Source organism: Ranitomeya variabilis, chromosome 3, assembly GCF_051348905.1.
Source record: "Ranitomeya variabilis isolate aRanVar5 chromosome 3, aRanVar5.hap1, whole genome shotgun sequence".
Lineage (NCBI taxonomy): Eukaryota > Metazoa > Chordata > Amphibia > Anura > Dendrobatidae > Ranitomeya > Ranitomeya variabilis.
In genome coordinates, this window is record NC_135234.1 from 184,224,833 (window position 1) to 184,243,055 (window position 18,223).

Sequence of the window (18,223 nt, forward strand, 5' to 3'; positions counted from 1 at the left end):
CCCCTATATATATTCTGGCTGGAGGGAAAGTAATCTGTCAGAGGGACAGAGCACACTCAGTCTGTGAGAGAGACAGAGAGAGTCAGGAAGACTGAAGGGGTCGTGCAGCCACATGAGGGGCTGCAGCTCCTGGAAAGGAGAGAGAAAAGGACAAAACAAGCTATAGAGAGCTAGGAGGAAAAGGAGCAAAGGAGAGTTAAGAGCTGAAGAGAGAAGCTGCAACTGAGCTTTCTCTACTCTGAGCACAGATACCGGTAGCCGGAAAACCGAGGTTGTGGGGGTAACCATATGCCCCATGGCAGAAACCGTCAGACAGCAGGTTGCAAGTTACCTGTCCACCATTGACACCTGAGGACACAGTAGCAGATAGAGCCCGGGACTTGATAGAGATCCTGTAAAAAGGCTCAAATTACCTGTCGTATGGATAGTGTCCTATGAACAAGGGGGACAGAGAGAAAATGTGAGGACATTGTGTGAGGCCCAAGGTAGCAAGGGACTACAACACAGCGCTAGTACGAGGCTTCCAATCCCACCTGGTAAAAGGGGATTCCAGATTCGCTTTCAAGCCGGCCTGACCATACCTGTACCTGTGATCCAGTACCCTGGACTGTGGCTGCCTGAATTCTTCATTAAATCAGGTAAAGAGACTGCAACCCTGTGTCCTCTGTTTCTTTCTATACCACCTGTCCCCTACTACACCGGGAGCCCTGGGGACCCAACTTCACCTGTGGGAAGCCATACCATCCCTGCTGCCATAACATCACCCCAGAGGACCCCTTTAAGCAGCATTGGTCACCCCTGACTGAGTACCACAGGTGGCTTCATGAACATTTCCACAAACCCCTTTTGAAGACCGTCCCGTTGACTTGGGCGCCCAGGGCCACGGACTGGGTCACCACCACTGTGTCACATCCCATTAAGTACCGGACCCGGTACTGAGTACCCCTTGGCCCTGGCAGGCGTTACATTTACTAATGTTCCATTTTTTCACCATTTGTGAATAATGGCTCTCACTGTAGTTCGCTGGAGTTCAAAAGCTTTAGCATTGGCTTTATAAACTTTTCCAGACTGATAGATCTCACTTTGTTTCTCATTTGTTTCAGAATTTCTTTGGATCATGGAGCATGATGTCTAGCTTTTGATGATATTTTGGTCTGTTTCACTTTGTCAGGCAGGTCCTATTTAAATGGTTTCTTGATTGAAAACAGGTGAGGCAGTAATCAGGCATGGGTGTTGGAAATTGATCTCAGCTTCCCAAAGATGTGATAAAACACAGTTAATTTATGTTTTAAGTGGGGGGTGGCAATCACTTTTTCACACAGGGCCCTGTAAGTTTAGATTTCTTTTTCCTTTAATAATAAAAACCGTCATTTGAAAATGGTATTTTGTGTTTACTTGTGCTATCTTTGTCTAATATTTAAATTTGTTTGGTGATCTTAAACATTTAAATGTGACAAACATGCAAAAGTAGAGGAAATCAGGTAAGGGGCAAGCACTTTTTCACACCACTGTGTATTTTATATAAACTTCTGCATCAGAAAAAATAGAAGGGTTTATTTTTCGTTTTCAAAAAAAATTTTGTTTTGCAAAGGGCAAAGTCCTATAGAGCTATTGTTATTTGCCTCATTCTCCCAATATGTGGTTCCAATTAAGTGGTTCCTTCCCTAAAAGTAGGGATCCAGGATTAGAGATGACTATGAGTGAATTAATTTTCAAGTTAAAGTTGACTTGTAAGTAGTCTTGGCTGTCAACTAGAACTTTGTGAACTGACTACTACCTGCTGAAAATCCTGGTGTTTTTTCTGATTTGTAGGCCCAGTGCAATGTCATTATTGTGGTATGACCAATGCATAACATCACTGTGGGCCTACTATCATTAGAGGCGTGGGAAATGCCGGCAAGTAAGTGGCAATATGCAGGACGTCTTTGCAGCAGACAAATAGCTAGATCAGGATGCAGAAAATGTATTTGCTATTCTCTACTCATGATGCATTTGCCACCAGTGCGTTCACATGAACCCAGGAGTTTGCATTAACTGATCTAACTTGCAAACTCATGTGATCATTCTCCCCAGCTCATTGATGCATAATTTTGCTGCATACAGAAAATGCATAAGGGGGGTCTTACTTTTAGAGGAGGGTCTTTTGAGTCAAACCACACTCTGGTAGGAATGACACATTTGTGAAACACAGGCCGGTCTTACATCAGATATGCTTATGAAGAAGTTGTCTCAAGTCAGAATGTAGGACCAGGTCATCAGATGCAAGAACTGTCCATTGTTCATGGATGTGTGAAAACGGCCTTAACCAAAGAGGAGGCAGACAGTGACAGAGTTCTTAACCCAGGAGTCAATTTTTAAAGATATTAAATATGAAAGCCAATTCATCAAAGCTTTACACCAGAAAAGTAGCATAACAAGTTTAAAAAGTAACAACATTTTTTCACAACACAAAGTTGCATTAACATGTTTTGACTTTTGGTATTTTCACACCTAAGCTTTACCAAAATGCTAGGGAAGAGTCGGGCAGGATGAGATGTGGCCGCATCCACATTTTAAATTAATAAAAAATGCCACTGTTTTTTATTGCAGAAATGCTCCAGTCTTGGACCAGAGTAGTATTTCTGACATGGTGCATGAGGTGCACAACACTCAGAAGATGCACCTCTAATTGAATTTGACGCCTTGTACTACAGGAACATTGGCTCAGAGCAAGAGTGCTCTACACTAGTCTTGAAGAATCAGCCCCATGGTCTTTTTTTATCTTTTCTTGTTTCTAACTATTTAAAATAGCAAGAAACTATGTGGCATAAAATTAACAGAGCTTAAAAGAATAAAAAATGTCAGCGTGTTTGAAAAATAAGTTGTCAATGAAGAAATAAACAATATATTAGCCAATTCAATTCTAAGGTTAGCCAGACTTAAGGGAATTGAATTATGCAAATGTAGTTCTTGCATGCCTGGCTCTTCTAACCTTTTAGCCTATTTATGTAGTTATTATTTCATATCATTCAGTACTGACTTACCCTGAGTAACTTGCCTCCTTTTAAACTGATGTCAGAAATGTTAATATAATTCAATAACTATCACCAGCAGCTGGATTCTTTCAAACTTTCAAATGCTGATATTATGACACCAAATCCACGTCCATTTAAATACAGAAAGGTCAGAGCATAAAATAAATAAGAATCTTCACTCCTATATCATAATATGAGAATAAATTGAGAAGCAGAGGGGCATTAAGCCACCTGAATTAATTCAAATGTCAGTAAACACCAAGCGTTCAAATACTGGACAATGTGCAAGGATTTACCTGTTTGCTTTTATTAAATAGTAAAATATGACCAAGTCTGCACTTTGCTAAAGGTGACTTCAAACTCATATTAGATTTTCCATGGCTTTTGTTGACGAAGGCATCTTCAGACCTCTTTCATTTGCAGAGTAAGGGTAGGGCCATAGGGATTTTGATGGATCCAATTATATGAACCCATACAAGAGAGAGGAGATAATAAGTAGCTCTGAAATGCAGAAGGTCAGCAAGTTCAGGGACAAAAGCATGTTCTGAAAATATCTCACTCATTTCTGACATCCAGATGCTCAAAACCGCAATCAGACTTATTGAATTTTAAAGCACAAATCTCAACTTGATTTCTTTGCAGAGTAAATTCTTGTGGCTTACGTCTGTCAGTCATATGGAATGAATAGATCTGTAATAAAATTTAAGAATTGTGTTCCTGTAAAAAAAAATATTAACTACCATAGATTACAATATAATTTGCACATGCACGGTCAACTCTCTAGGACCTTGGTTTATTGGTCAGACCATCAGTTAAACACAAATGGTATCACTTTAGGATTTAGCCGTGTTATACTGCAGTGTGATCGAGGCCTTAGGGATCGTTGATACGACCGTATTTTTGGTCCGAGTGCTGTCAATGAGCCAGTGCAGATGAGCTTTTTTTACTGATCAAGCATGCGTGGGAAATACATCACAGTAGCACTAGTTTCTTCTTTAAAATGGATGAAAGTCACCCATTCAAGTATATGGGTCTGCAAAAAAAGAAATGGATACCACAGTATAGCATCCTTTTTTTGCGCTACATTACAATTCTGTTGCATAGAAAACTGTACATGGTTTTGTAAATTATTAACAGTTGCTGCTGTAAAAATACGGATTGCACACTGATTGCATAAGGATGACAAGTTAATAAAAAATCATCCCATTTTTCTGGATGGAACTCTGAACTATTTTTCTATGCTCATGTGGGCATATCTTAATTATAAGTGTAGCAAATTCCTAAGAAAAGTATTAGGGTATCTCTACAGTTGTGCTCAAAAGTTTACATACCCCGGAAGAATTTTTGCTTTCTTGGCCTTTTTTTAGAGAATATGAATGATAACACCAAAACTTTTTGTCCACTCATGGTTAGTGGTTGGGTGAAGCTATTTATTGTCAAACTACTGTGTTTTTTCTTTTTAAATCATAATGACAACCAAAAACCTCCAAATGACTCAGATCAAAACATCACATACCCCATTTCTTAATACCGTGTATTGCCTCTAACATCAATGACAGCTTGAAGTCTTTTGTGGTAGTTGTGGATGAAGTTCTTTTTTTTCTCAGATGGTAAAGCTGCCCACTCTTCTTGGCAAAAAGTCTCCAGTTCCTGTAAATTCCTGGGCTGTCTAGCATGAACTGCACGCTTCAGATCTGCCCAGAGTGGCTCAATAATATTGAGGTCAGGAGACTGAGATGGCCATTCCAGAACCTTCACTTTGTTCTGCTGTAGCCACTGTCAAGTGGACTTGGTCTTGTGTTTTGGATCGTTGTTATTTTGGAATATCCAAGTACGTCCCATGCACAGCTTCCGGGCTGATGAGTGCAAATTTGACTTCAGTATTTGATGATAACGTGCTACATTCATCTTTCCTTCAACTTTGACCAAGTTTCATGTGCCTTTGTAGCTCACACATCCCTAAAACATCAGTGATGTGCTTTATAATAGGAATGGCGTTCCTTTCATCATAGGTCTTGTTGACTTCTCTCCAAATGTAACATTTATGGTTGTGGCTAAAAAGTTCAATTTTGGTCTCATCACTCCAAATTACCTTGTTCCAGAAAGTTTGAGGCTTGTCTCTGTGCTGTTTTGCGTATTGTAGGTGAGATACTTTGTGGCATTTGCGCAGTAATGGCTTTCTTCTGGCGTCTCGACCACGCAGACCATTTTTCTTTAAGTGCCTCTATCAGGACTCTGAACATTTTTTATTACCCTTTTGTGCATTACTGCCCTTTTCCAAGATGGCGTCTTTGGTCTCGTGCACTGTGTCTTCCTGCTATAATACTCCACCCAGCCTTCAGTCTGTGCTAGAGTACTCTGCCTTGCATGCAGCTCCTGACCTCTGGTGACTCCCTGGCTATATACCTGCTCCTGTGAATCTGTGTGGTTATCCTGCAACTCTGCTCTGAGTTCCTGCTGCATACACCAGTTCCAGAAATCCTCCTTCATCTGCTGCTCATGTTTACTTCCATCTGCATTTGCTGGACATGTAAGCTGTTTCTGCTTTGCAAGAACCTGAGACTATTACCCAGACCTCCCTGGTTGAGCTAAGATATTATTTGAACTGCCTTATAAGCATATCTATCTGTGTTTTGGACTAAGCAAGGACTTATTCGTGTCAAGTATCCTCAAGAATAACTGTGCTTCATAGACTTTCTGCATGATTGCATTTTCCTCTGAAGTTTCCAATAGACTGCTGAGCTGCATTTGATATTTGCACCAAGTGTTGTGGACTTGAGTTTCTCTCTGCACCTGTTTGAATCACCGTATGATAATATAGACTTTACCACTTATAAAACTGTGTCCTGTATTTGTCTTGTTCCACGCAAAGAGTCTCCTGAGTTATCCCCTATAATTATTACAGGATACTCTAGCCTAAAGAAAAAAGGAGACTGCTGGAAGAATGACGGCAGAAAGCAGACTAGAGCAGGTGTTTTCCATAATTAGATCACTGCAGAAAGATGTGGAAGGTCTGCAAAAGAAGTTTGGAAGCTTTGAACACAATCAACAAGTGTTTGGACAGACTTTGCAGGACTTAAGCACCCGCATGGCAGCCCAGGAAAACAAACTTGCTGGCATAGAGTCCCAGTATGGACGGGCTTTTCAGGACATAAGCACGCAAATAGCTGCACAAGCAACTTTTCCCTCTGGGCAACCGCCACCAGCTAGCCCACCTAAGTTGCCCCCATTCAGATTTAATGGTGATTGCGACAAATTTCGTGGCTTTGTGAATCAATGTATGCTATATTTTGATGTGCATGCTGACCATTTTCCTAATGATAGATCCAAAGTATTGTGTGTAATAATGCTGCTGACCGCACGAGCGCTCACCTGGGCGAATCCGATGATTGAGTCTCATGACCCACGGTTAAATAACTTGGATGATTTCTTGGCCGCTATGGCATTAATGTTTGATGATCCTAATCACCGTGCAACCGCTGAATCTGCTTTATTGTCTTTATGCCAACCAAAAAACAAATAACTAAGGTCTAGTATTCTCACAAAAACCAAAAAGACTAACAAAGACCTAAAAAGATAAATTTTAATGTAATAATTAAAAGTAGACCACATAAATACCATATAAACCAATAGTAGAGAGCCTGTAGACTCTGGTACCTAATATATAATATCAATATACGTATAGGGAAGGACTAGGGAAGATAGAGGTGCCTTTCCCTACATAAATTCCCTTCCTGACAGCGGAGGTTGGCACCCTGGGATACGATATGGCGCCCCCGCTCAACGTAGGCTGGCCCTAAAGTCCCTACCAGGTCTCCCTACCAAAAGCCACCACCAAAAAACACCACAAAACAAAAGAAAAAAAGTGTGATGATATACACTAATCAGTGCTGCTAATACTGACTAATAGTGCAAACATAGCACAAGTAAGCTAGTATTTACTTAGCTCTGGCGTATAGTGTGAGCTAGAGATGGTTAATTAGTAGAAAGATTAAATAATCACAATAATATGTTCAGATGTTACACATAACTGATCTCTTATATTTAGTATCAGAAAGGCAACCAGATCAATTATAAGGTATCAAAGATATCTCAAATGTAATTACTAAAATAATGAGGAATCCAATCACGTTACAGATCCCTCTTAGCTACACACTACAGAAATGCCCTCTATAAAGGGGCACCCTTGCCAGGGATAATATCAGAGATGCTTGGTGGCATCAACGCCAGAAAAAAAGAGAGCCCAACTAATGGCGTAATCGCCAAATAGAATGTTTCTAGCAAATATAGGCATCATCACCAGAGATCTAATTCATCAGTGTAAATAGCATCTCTGCTGAAACAAGCATGTGCTCCACATCTCAATATACATGTAGTCTAGCAGTATTTAAGTTAGACTTAGTGGCCAACAAAATATCAAACTGGCGAAATAACAAGCCGCCAGCATAGCAGCACGTGTGTATGGTTACAATACACTTATCTCAAAGAGACAGATGTCTCGTCCCGACGCGTTTCGCCCCATATGGTGGTCCAGAGGGGCTCATCAGGGGATGCCGATCGTAGGCATAGGCAGCGGGTAATGGAAACGCTGCACGCGGTCCAGAAAAGCAGTGGGCGTGAGAGCGTTCTCACCGTATAAGCGTGTAACAACCCGGAAGTGACTTATACACTTCTGGTGTGCGCTTGAAGCGCAGTGAGTGCGCATGCCCCAGATACTTAGTGCGCAGTGCCGAACTACGCTGATGATAGCAACAGTAACTACGATGCTTACAAGATGTACCTAGAGCACAGTTACTGCGCATGCTCAAGATCATTTCGCGATATCATTACTAAAGTGGCTAAAATATATACCGCTATCCCCCATGCACATGTCCACACTTCTCCTTGCACACTAAAAACAGCGCAAGTGGAGGAAAAATACGTTTTCATCACGTCCAGCTACATGCATAAACCCGTAGTGACCTATTATGCCGGTTCAGATATCACAGTATGTAAAAGTGTCTCAAATAATGAGAAAACACTCCACTAGGTTGAGATAAAATAAAACCTATTTACAGCAATATATGTCGGGTAGGGATAGATATCATAAAAAAGCAGGACCAATGAAAGTAGATCTCATAAATTAGGTATTATTGTCTTTATGCCAGGCAAAACGTTCTGTTATTGAGTATGCTACTGAATTCAGGAGATTAGCGGTAGATACCAATTGGGACAGTTATGCACAATTGCCTATTTTTAAAAGGGGTCTGTCTAGTATTGTAAAAGATGAACTAGCTCGCTCTGAGTCACCACAAGAGCTAGAGACATTTATACAGCATTGTGTGCGCATTGACATTCGCTATACTGAGCATAGGCAGGAGAAGTTTGCTGCATATAACCGTATTTCTAACTTTTCCCTTCCTTCCAAAGAGCCTGCAGGTAAAACATCTCGGGAGGCGGAGGATGTGCCCATGCAAATTGATTCCGTTGAGAGGCGCGAGATCAATGAGCGACGGGAGCATCGCCTTCGTGAAAGTCTATGTTTCTACTGCGGCCAGTCTCACCACTTCTTGATCAATTGTCCTATGTGTCCTAGACAGCCTAACAAGGTGCTAGCAGCAGTAGGGGAGTATGACAACTGTGATGATGAATCTGACATCTCTGAATGTAGCCTGCCTTTAAACGCTGTATTCCATTCACTTTCTATGATTTCACCCCCCCAAGGAGCTGAAGGAAAAGAACTCTCACTGTTCTCTCCCTATTAAGATCCTGTGTTCAGGACAGTGGATTTCCAGTGCAGCTATGATTGACTCTGGTGCAGGTGGCAATTTCATGGATATCGCATTTGCCAAGGAACATGGTATTGAAATTCAGCAAAGAGCCTCTCCAATTACCATGGAAACAGTGGATGAGTCACCTTTAATCTCTGGGCCTGTGGATCAGGAGACCGTACCCCTTGAAATTTTGTTGGAGCCTAATCATCAGGAGCAACTTTCTTTCTTGCTAATTTCTTCTCCTCATTTTCCTGTGATTTTAGGCATTCCTTTGTTGCGTTCTCAGAACTGTTATGATCCGGTGGTAGGATCTCAAAACTGACCTGACACATATAACCAGAATGATAGGACAAGTTCTGGGGATGTGGAAGCTATACTGACCGCAATCCTGATCCTATCCAACACACTAAAGGCAGCCGTGGAGCGTTACCTAAAAACCTAGACGCCTCTTCACAGCCTGAGAAACTGACTGCCCCTAGAGAGAAAGCAAAGACCTCACTTGCCTCAGAGAAATAACCCCAAAGTTATAGACAGCCCCCCACAAATAATAACGGTGAGTTAAGGGGAAAATACAAACATAGAAATGAAACAGGTTTAGCAAATGAGGCCCGCTAACACTAGATAGACAGAAAATAGATAGGAATCTGTGCGGTCAGTACAAAAACTATCAAAAATAAACCACGCAGAGAATACAAGAACCCCCACACCGACTCACAATGTGAGGGGCGCCCTCTGCCCCCAGAACTAACCAGCAAGCAAAAAATCACATAAAAACGAGCTGGACTGAACTCATCATATACTGAGAAACGTTTTCAAGGAAATAATGAGCAAAATGAACAAGCAAACTTAGCTTCTCCAGCAGGAGACTGGTCACAAGGAATATTCAGGAGAGCTCAGAATCAGGACTGAATACACTGACAGCAGGCAACAAATGAAGGTCCAGGTGAGTTAAATAGGCCCAGCATAGAAGGAAATGAAGCAGCTGAGCCCAGCCATATCGCTAAAGGCCACCAGAGGGAGCCCAAGAACAAACTCACACAGTACCACTCATGACCACAGGAGGGAGCCCGAGAACGGAATTCACAACACAGAACCCAATTATCAACTGGGAGACCAAGGAGATTATCTTTCCAACAAGGAGCAACTCAGCGTTAACAGAAGCTGTCCCTGAGTCCACGGCTACGGAACCACATGTACTGGTATTTTCTTTACCTCCAGCATATAAAGAGTTCTCTGACATCTGTGACAAGAAGAATGCAGATCAGCTTCCTCCACACAGGCATTATGGCTGTCCCATTGAGTTGCTTCCTGGGGCAGCTATTCCTTTTGGTAACGTATACCCTTTGGCGGCACCTGAGCTTCAAGCCTTAAAGGAGTATATTGATGAAAATCTGGCCAAAGGCTTCATACGTCCTTCTTCCTAACCAGCAGGGGCACCTATCTTTTTTGTAAAGAAGAAGGATGGGACCCTGAGACCCTGTGTTGACTATCGGGAACTCAATAAGGTAACCGTACGAAATCGTTACCCTTTGCCTCTGATTCCCGAATTACTGGAAAGAGTCCGCCATGCTAAGGTGTTCTCTAAACTGGATCTTCGTGGGGCTTATAATTTGGTGCGTATTCATCCAGGGGATGAGTGGAAGACAGCATTCAGATGCCGGTATGGACACTTTGAATCTCTCGTGATGCCCTTCGGGCTTTGTAATGCTACTGCAATGTTTCAACACCTTGCTAATGACATTTTCAGAGATTTGTTGGACAAGTTTGTAGTGATCTATTTGGACGATATACTAATCCTTTCTGACTCTCTACAGGAAAATGAAGAACATGTCAAAACTGTTTTAAGACGTCTGAAAGAGAACCATCTGTATATTAAGCCGGAGAAATGCAAGTTCCATCGTTCTGAGATACAGTTCTTAGGTTATATCATCTCTCCCCAGGGTCTGATCATGGAATCTGGTAAGATTCAGGCTATCCTTGACTGGCCGGTACCCAAGAACGTTAAGTAGGTCCAACGTTTTATTTGTTTTGCAAATTTCTACAGGCGCTTCATTCGAAATTTTTTTGATATTGTCCGTCCCATTACTTCCTTGACAAAGAAGGAAAAGCCCTTTAAGTGGTCATCACATGCTCAAGAAGCTTTTGATCAGCTTAAGATGTGTTTTACATCAGCACCGCTGTTGATACACCCAGATCCAACACTTTCTTTCATTGTGGAGGTGGACGCTTCAGATAATGCTTTGGGGGCTATTCTCTCCCAAAGAACTGGAGAGAAGGGTCTGCTACATCCTTGTGCTTTCTTTTCCCGTAGACTAACCTCAGCAAAGAAGAATTACGACGTGGGAGACAAGGAATTGCTGGCTATTATTGCGGCTTTCAAAGAATGGAGGCATCATCTGCAAGGAGCTGCACAACAGATCATAGTGCTAACTGACCATGGCAATTTAGAGTTCCTTAGATCCGCTAGATGTCTATCTCCTCGTCAGGCTCGTTGGAACTTATTTTTAAATCAATTTAACTTTGTTATCTCGTACTGTCCAGGTTCTCGTAATGGGAAGGCTGATGCTTTATCCCGAATCCATGCTGCGGATTCCGTACCTGGAGCCCCGTCCAAGACCATTCTATCTGATGCCAATTTCATCGGAGTTATCCACGATCAGGACTTGTGGAAGGAGTGCAGGGAGGCCTATGACGGTGATGTATTTCTGGCCAACCCACCTGTGGATATTAATCTTGTCTTTAAGGGTGGCATGTGGTTCAGAGATCAACATATCTACGTCCCTGAGATCGTCCGTCTGCAGATCCTCAAGTTGGTACATGACTCCAAGTTGGCTGGTCACAGGGGGCACAGAAGACACAAGAGTTGCTGAGCCGATTCTTCTGGTGGCCAACTTGCCTGATGGATACCAAGGACTATGTTCTCTCTTGCGAGGTATGTGCTCATTACAAGACTCCTCATGTGGAACCTACGGGTCTTCTACAACCATTACCTGTTCCGTCCCGCCCTTGGGGGTCTATATCAATGGACTTTATTGTGGAGTTGCCTACATCGGGAAACATAAATACAATCATGGTGGTAGTTGATCACCTGACTAAAGCTGCTCATTTTGTTCCGTGGACCGGCCTCCCCTCAGCTAAAGATACAGTGAACTTGGTTATACAGAATGTCTTTCGGTTGCATGGGGTTCCGGATGAGATCGTCTCTGACTGTGGAGTGCAGTTCACTTCAAGATTTTGGAAGTGGTTTTGCTCTGCACTCAATATTAATGTCTGTCTCTCTTCCGCTTACCATCCCCAGACAAATGGTCAGACTGAGCATACCAACCAGATGCTGTAACAATATTTAAGATGCTATGTCATCCATCTCCAGGATGATTGGTTGGAGTTGCTGCCTTTAGCTGAATTTTCATATAACAATTCTCAGAGCGCCTCCACTAAATTTACACCTTTCTTTGCCAATCTGGGTTATCATCCGTGTATCTTACCTAGGTCTCCAATTAATTCTCCGGTTCCGGCAGTGGAGGAAAGGCTGACTGCGATGAGGCAAAATCTGGAGGTTCTGAAGGAATCCCTGACCACAGCTCAAGAACGTTATAAAAGATCGGCTGATAGATTCTGTAAACCTGCACCCATATTCAAGGTAGGAGATTCCGTGTGGTTAGCAACTAAGAATCTGAAGTTAAATGTTCCTTCACAAAAACTTGGACAGAAATTCATTGGCCCTTTCAAGGTCAACGGTATTGTGAGCTCTGTGGCCGGCTGAAGCTGCCTAGGACTATTAAGGTACACCCAGTTTTTCATGTATCTTTACTAAAGCCTGTATCTTCTAATACCTTCCAGGGACATGTTGTGCCACCTCTGCAGCCTGTGGTGATTGATGGGCAAGAGCAATATGTGGTGGAGGAAATTGTTGATTCCAGGATTCGCAGGAATCGGCTCCAATATCTGATAAGATGGAAGGGATATCCCCCTGAGGAAGACTCTTGGGAACCTGTGGAATACATCATTGCCCAACAGAAGATTTCTCGTTTTCATCAGATATTCACTGAGAAACCAGGTCCAGGATCGTCCTGAGGCCACTTCTAAGGAGGGAGTAATGTCAGGACTCGGAACATTTTTTATTACCTTTTTGTGCATTACTGCCCTTTTCCAACATGGCGTCTTTGATCTCATGTGCACTGTGTCTTCCTGCTATAAAACTCCACCCCAGCCTTCAGTCTGTGCTAGAGTATTCTGCCTTGCATCCAGCTCCTGACCTCTGGTGACTCCCTGGCTATATACCTGCTCCTGTGAACCTGTGTGGTTATCCTGCTACTCTGCTCTGAGTTCCTGCTGCATACACCAGTTCCAGAAATCCTCCTTCATCTGCTGCTCGTGTTTACTTCCATCTGCATTTGATGGACATGTAAGCTGTTTCTGCTTTGCAAGAACCTGAGACTATTACCCAGACCTCCCTGGTTGAGCTAAGATATTATTTGAACTGCCTTATAAGCATATCTATCTGTGTTTTGGACTAAGCAAGGATTTATTCATGTCAAGTATCCTCAAGAATAATTGTGCTTCATAGACTTTCTGCATGATTGCATTTTACTCTGAAGTTTCCTATAGACTGCTGAGCTGCATTTGATATTTGCAGCAAGTGTTGTGGACTTGAGTTTCTCTCTGCACCAGTTTGAATCAACGTGTGATAATATAGACTTTACCACTTATAAAACTGTGTCCTGTAGTTGTCTTGTTCCACGCAAAGAGTCTCCTGAGTTATCCCCTATAATTATTACAGCCTCCTTATTGTGCATCTTGAAACAGCCACATCACTAGTTTTCAGAGAGTCCTGTATTTCAGCTGATGTTATTTGTGGGCTTTTCTATGCATCCCAAACAAATTTACTGGCAGTTGTGGATTACATTTTTGTTTGTCTACCTGACCATGATTTTGTTTTTACAGAGCCCTTGATTTTCCATTTGTTAATCGCAGTTTGAACGCTGCTGACTGGCATTATCAATTCCTTGGATATCTTTTTGTATCCCTTTCCTGTTTTATACAGTTGAACTACATTTTGCCCTAGATCCATTGACACTTCTTTTGCTTTCCCCATGACTCACAATCCAGAAACGTCAGTGGCAGGATGAAAGATGCAAGAGTCTGTCTGGATCCCAGAAACTCACTCAACTTTTATGCACACACTGATTACAAGTAACAGGTGAGGATGTTACCTTTAGTAGCCATTCAAACCCATATGTGTCAACTTCTGTGCTTGTTATCAGACCAAAATCACCAGGGTATGTGAACTTTTGATCAGGACCATTTGGATGTTTTGGGTTGTCATTATGATTTTAAAAAAAGAAAACACAGTAGTTTGACAATAAATGGCTTCACCTAACCACTAACCATGAGTGGAGAAAAAATTTTGATGTTATCATTTATATTCTCTGAGAAAAGACCAAGAAAGCAAAAATTCTGTCGGGTATGTAACCTTTGAGCACAACTGTAGACACTAGGGGTCCAATTCATCAAAACATTCAATGTTCACAAGGTGCTAGAGTGTTCTGGAATCAGACGCTTCAGATTTATGAAGAGACACCAGAAACTTTACTACAGTTATGGATTGAGTGAAATTTCTGATATACGGAGAGCCACAGCTCTTCATGAATTAGATGAACTGTAGCATCACTTCTAAGTCCCCTCCAGTTCTTTCCATTATGGTGGAGCTGAGATAAATTGGCATTAAAATGGCAAAGGTTGCAAACTTTTGTAACAACTCCGAGTTGCATCTAAATTTTTCACCTTTTCAAAGCTTTAACATTAGAATTCTGGCATGAAAAATTTGCTTAATTGGACCAAATGTATTTTAGACATCAGCGTACCCGCATCGTTATTGAAGAGGAAAGCGCATCAGGAAAACGCTGGCACTGTTTTCCCTTAAGAGTCTTTTCTGATGTCTTTTCTGACATTTTTTGCAGTTGCTTTGCTGACAGTGATTTTTTTAAAATGTCATATATAAAATAGCAGTGATTTCCAAGAGGAAGCCTTCTGTAGAATGGACCATTCACTTCTTTTAGGGACTTTATGGCTTTCAAAACATGAAGTGGCTAAAAGAAGTTACAAAAGACTAAACATATGCACAGTTGGTTGTATTGATATGTGCATAATGTTCTTTACTTTTTATGAATTTTTAGCACTTTTTTAAGTATGCTTGATGTGGAGTTTGCCTAAAAAGACAATATGTGAACATAGCTTTATGTGTAATTTGATTAAGCCATAGAACAGACATTTATTTACATAATTAATTCTGAAGGGCAATGTTGTCCTTACAGGGTTTGTCCAAGCTTATATTATTGATTACCTTTCTTTTGGATAGAATATCAATATAAGACCAGTTGGAGTTCATCACCTGCACTGAAAAAAAATCAATTTTTTTTGTGTCCCCATATACTGAAAGACAAAGGTTTACATTTTTTCCATTGATGGAGCTGTGTGAGATTTTATTTTTGTGTAATAATATGTACCTTTCACAGGTACCATTTTCAGGTCCATACATCTATTTGATTACCGTAGTTTTTATATTAGCATTTTGGAGGTAGAATGTAAAAAAGAATCAGAATTCCTATATTTTTTTTTTTTAAAACACTGTTCACTATTCAACGTTATTTGTCAGGTTGATACGACAATTGTGCAATTTATATAGACTTGTTTTCACTCTCACACAGAGAAGAAAATTAGATTTTTATTTGACTGACAAACTGGTTTGCATTGGTGCCATTTTTGCGTACAAACACATTTTTGATCATTTTTTATTTCATTTTTTTGTAAGGCTGGATGAGTAATTTTCAGTAATTCTTGTACTATGTTTGTATTTTTTTTCCTCATGGCCTCTCCTAAGCGCTCCTTTCTGCTCTTTTCACGGTTTCCTTAGCATTCCACTGTAAGCTCAGGCTGTCATCTCAGTGAACCTCTTTGACCTCAGCCCATGTCCTCAGTGCTCCTCTCCGCTATCAGGCAATCTCCTTGATTTTTCTCTTTGCCCTCAATTCTTGTTTTCAGTGTTCCTCTCTGCTCTTGGGCCCTCTCCACAAAATTTCTTTCTGCCCTAAGGCTAGGTTCACATTGCGTTAGGGCAATCCGTTTAGCGCTAGCGCTAGCGGATCGCGCTAACGCAATGTATTTGTAGGGGCCGCGTTTAGGGGTCGCGCTAACGTCCCCGCTCTCACAGATCTCCGATCTGCGAGAGCGGGGAACGGACCTCGGGCGCGCCTCGGACGCTGCAAGCAGTGTCCGAGGCGCACTACAAAAGAACGGCACATCGCTAGCGCGAGCCGAAAGAGGCACGCGCTAGCGATGCGCTGCAGGCAAAATTTACATTGCTGTCAATGGGTGCGCTAATGGACCCATTGCACGGCGTTAATTGCGACATTTTCGCCGTGCAATGCTGTCCGTTAGCGACCACCCACTAACGCAATGTGAACCTAGCCTTACACTGCTGCAGCTTCTCACCTGCTTTCCATTCTAGAAGATGCTGCACATAAGAGTTAGCACATTTGTATGATGCTGTGCCGTGGGAGCACAGAAGGTCCATGCTCACGCTGCACAGTGCTACACTGACCTCTAGGGAGAGTGTGACAGAGATCCAAATCTGGGACTGTCTCGCTGGACATGGGATGGTTGGGAGCTAGGGTTCTGCAGTACACTTTAATCTTTACATGAATACATCTTGGCATGACCTATTTAGGAGAAAAGAGTCCTAGCGTGCGTTTTGGAATTACATTAAAATTACAGTAAACTTTTATATCCTACAATGTCAGGAATGGGCGTGTTTGTAAGACAGACCCCCATCTTGAGACAGCAGCGTGAGTGTCTATAAAATTTCAAATGCTTAAGTTGAATTTTTGCCACCCTCTGGTCCTGGCCTTACCAAAGGTACAAATTGAGTCTAGCAATTTTGTCTGCCAACTTCACTTTCCTGCAACTCCTGTGTATGGAAAACACTAGTATTTTTATATGATAGGAATTCTTCTTTTTTTCACATACTGAGTATATTAGCATTTTTATTTTAATTTATTGGATATATTACATCTTTAAATTTGACTAATGTAGATTTTGAAAAAAATATGATCAATCAGGGTTATAAATCTTATTGCTTTCCTAATTATTATAGAATTTCATAGCCATTTAATTGTATGCACTGAATGTAGTAGAATTAGCTGCTGGTATTTGACATTGTTCATAACCATTCAAAATGTACTTAATCTATTTACTCATCTGCTTTAACATGTCATTAATTATTCAGCACAAAGTGAAAGGAATTTCAAATGTAGAAATTAATAAAAAATTTTAAAAAAAGTTTAAATAATTGTACCAATCAGACCAATAGAATATAGTTTTCTAAGTAAAAATTCAATATTAACCCCTTTAGCCCCAAGGGTGGTTTGCACGTTAATGCCAGGCCAATTTTTACAATTCTGACCACTGTCCCTTTATGAGGTTATAACTCTGGAACGCTTCAACGGATCTTGGCGATTCTGACAATGTATTCTTGAGACATATTGTACTTCATGACAGTGGTAAAATTTCTTCGATATAACTTGCGTTTATTTGTGAAAAAATGGAAATTTGGCAAAAATTTTGAAAATTTCACAATTTTCCAACTTTGAATTTTTATACCCTTAAATCACAGAGATAAGTCGCACAAAATACTTAATAGGTAACATTTCCCACATGTCTACTTTACATCAGCACAATTTAGAAACCAAAATTTTTTTTTGTTAGGGAGTTATAAGGGTTAAAAGTTGACCAGCAATTTCTCATTTTTACAACACCATTTTTTTTTAGGGACCACATCTCATTTGAAGTCATTTTGAGGGGTCTATATGATAGAAAATACCCAAGTGTGACACCATTCTAAAAACTGCACCCCTCAAGGTGCTCAAAACCACATTCGAGAAGTTTATTAACCCTTCAGGTGTTTCACAGGAATTTTTGGAATGTTTAAATAAAAATTAACATTTAACTTTTTTTTACACAAAATTTATTTCAGCTCAATTTGTTTTATTTTACCAAGGGTAACAGGAGAAAATGGACCCCAAAAGTTGTTGTACAATTTGTGATGAGTATGCTGATACCCCATATGTGGGGGTAAACCACTGTTTGGGCGCATGGCAGAGCTCGGAAGGGAAGGAGCGCCATTTGACTTTTCAATGCAAAATTGACTGGAATTGAGATGTGACGCCATGTTACATTTGGAGAGCCCCTGATGTGTCTAAACATTGAAACCCCCCACAAGTGACACCATTTTGGAAAGTAGACCCCCTAAGGAACTTATCTAGATGTGTGGTGAGCACTTTGACCCACCAAATGCTTCACAGAAGTTTATAATGTAGAGCCGTAAAAAAAAAATCATATTTTTTCACAAAAAATATATTTTTGCCCCCAATTTTGTATTTTCCCAAGGGTAAGAGAGGA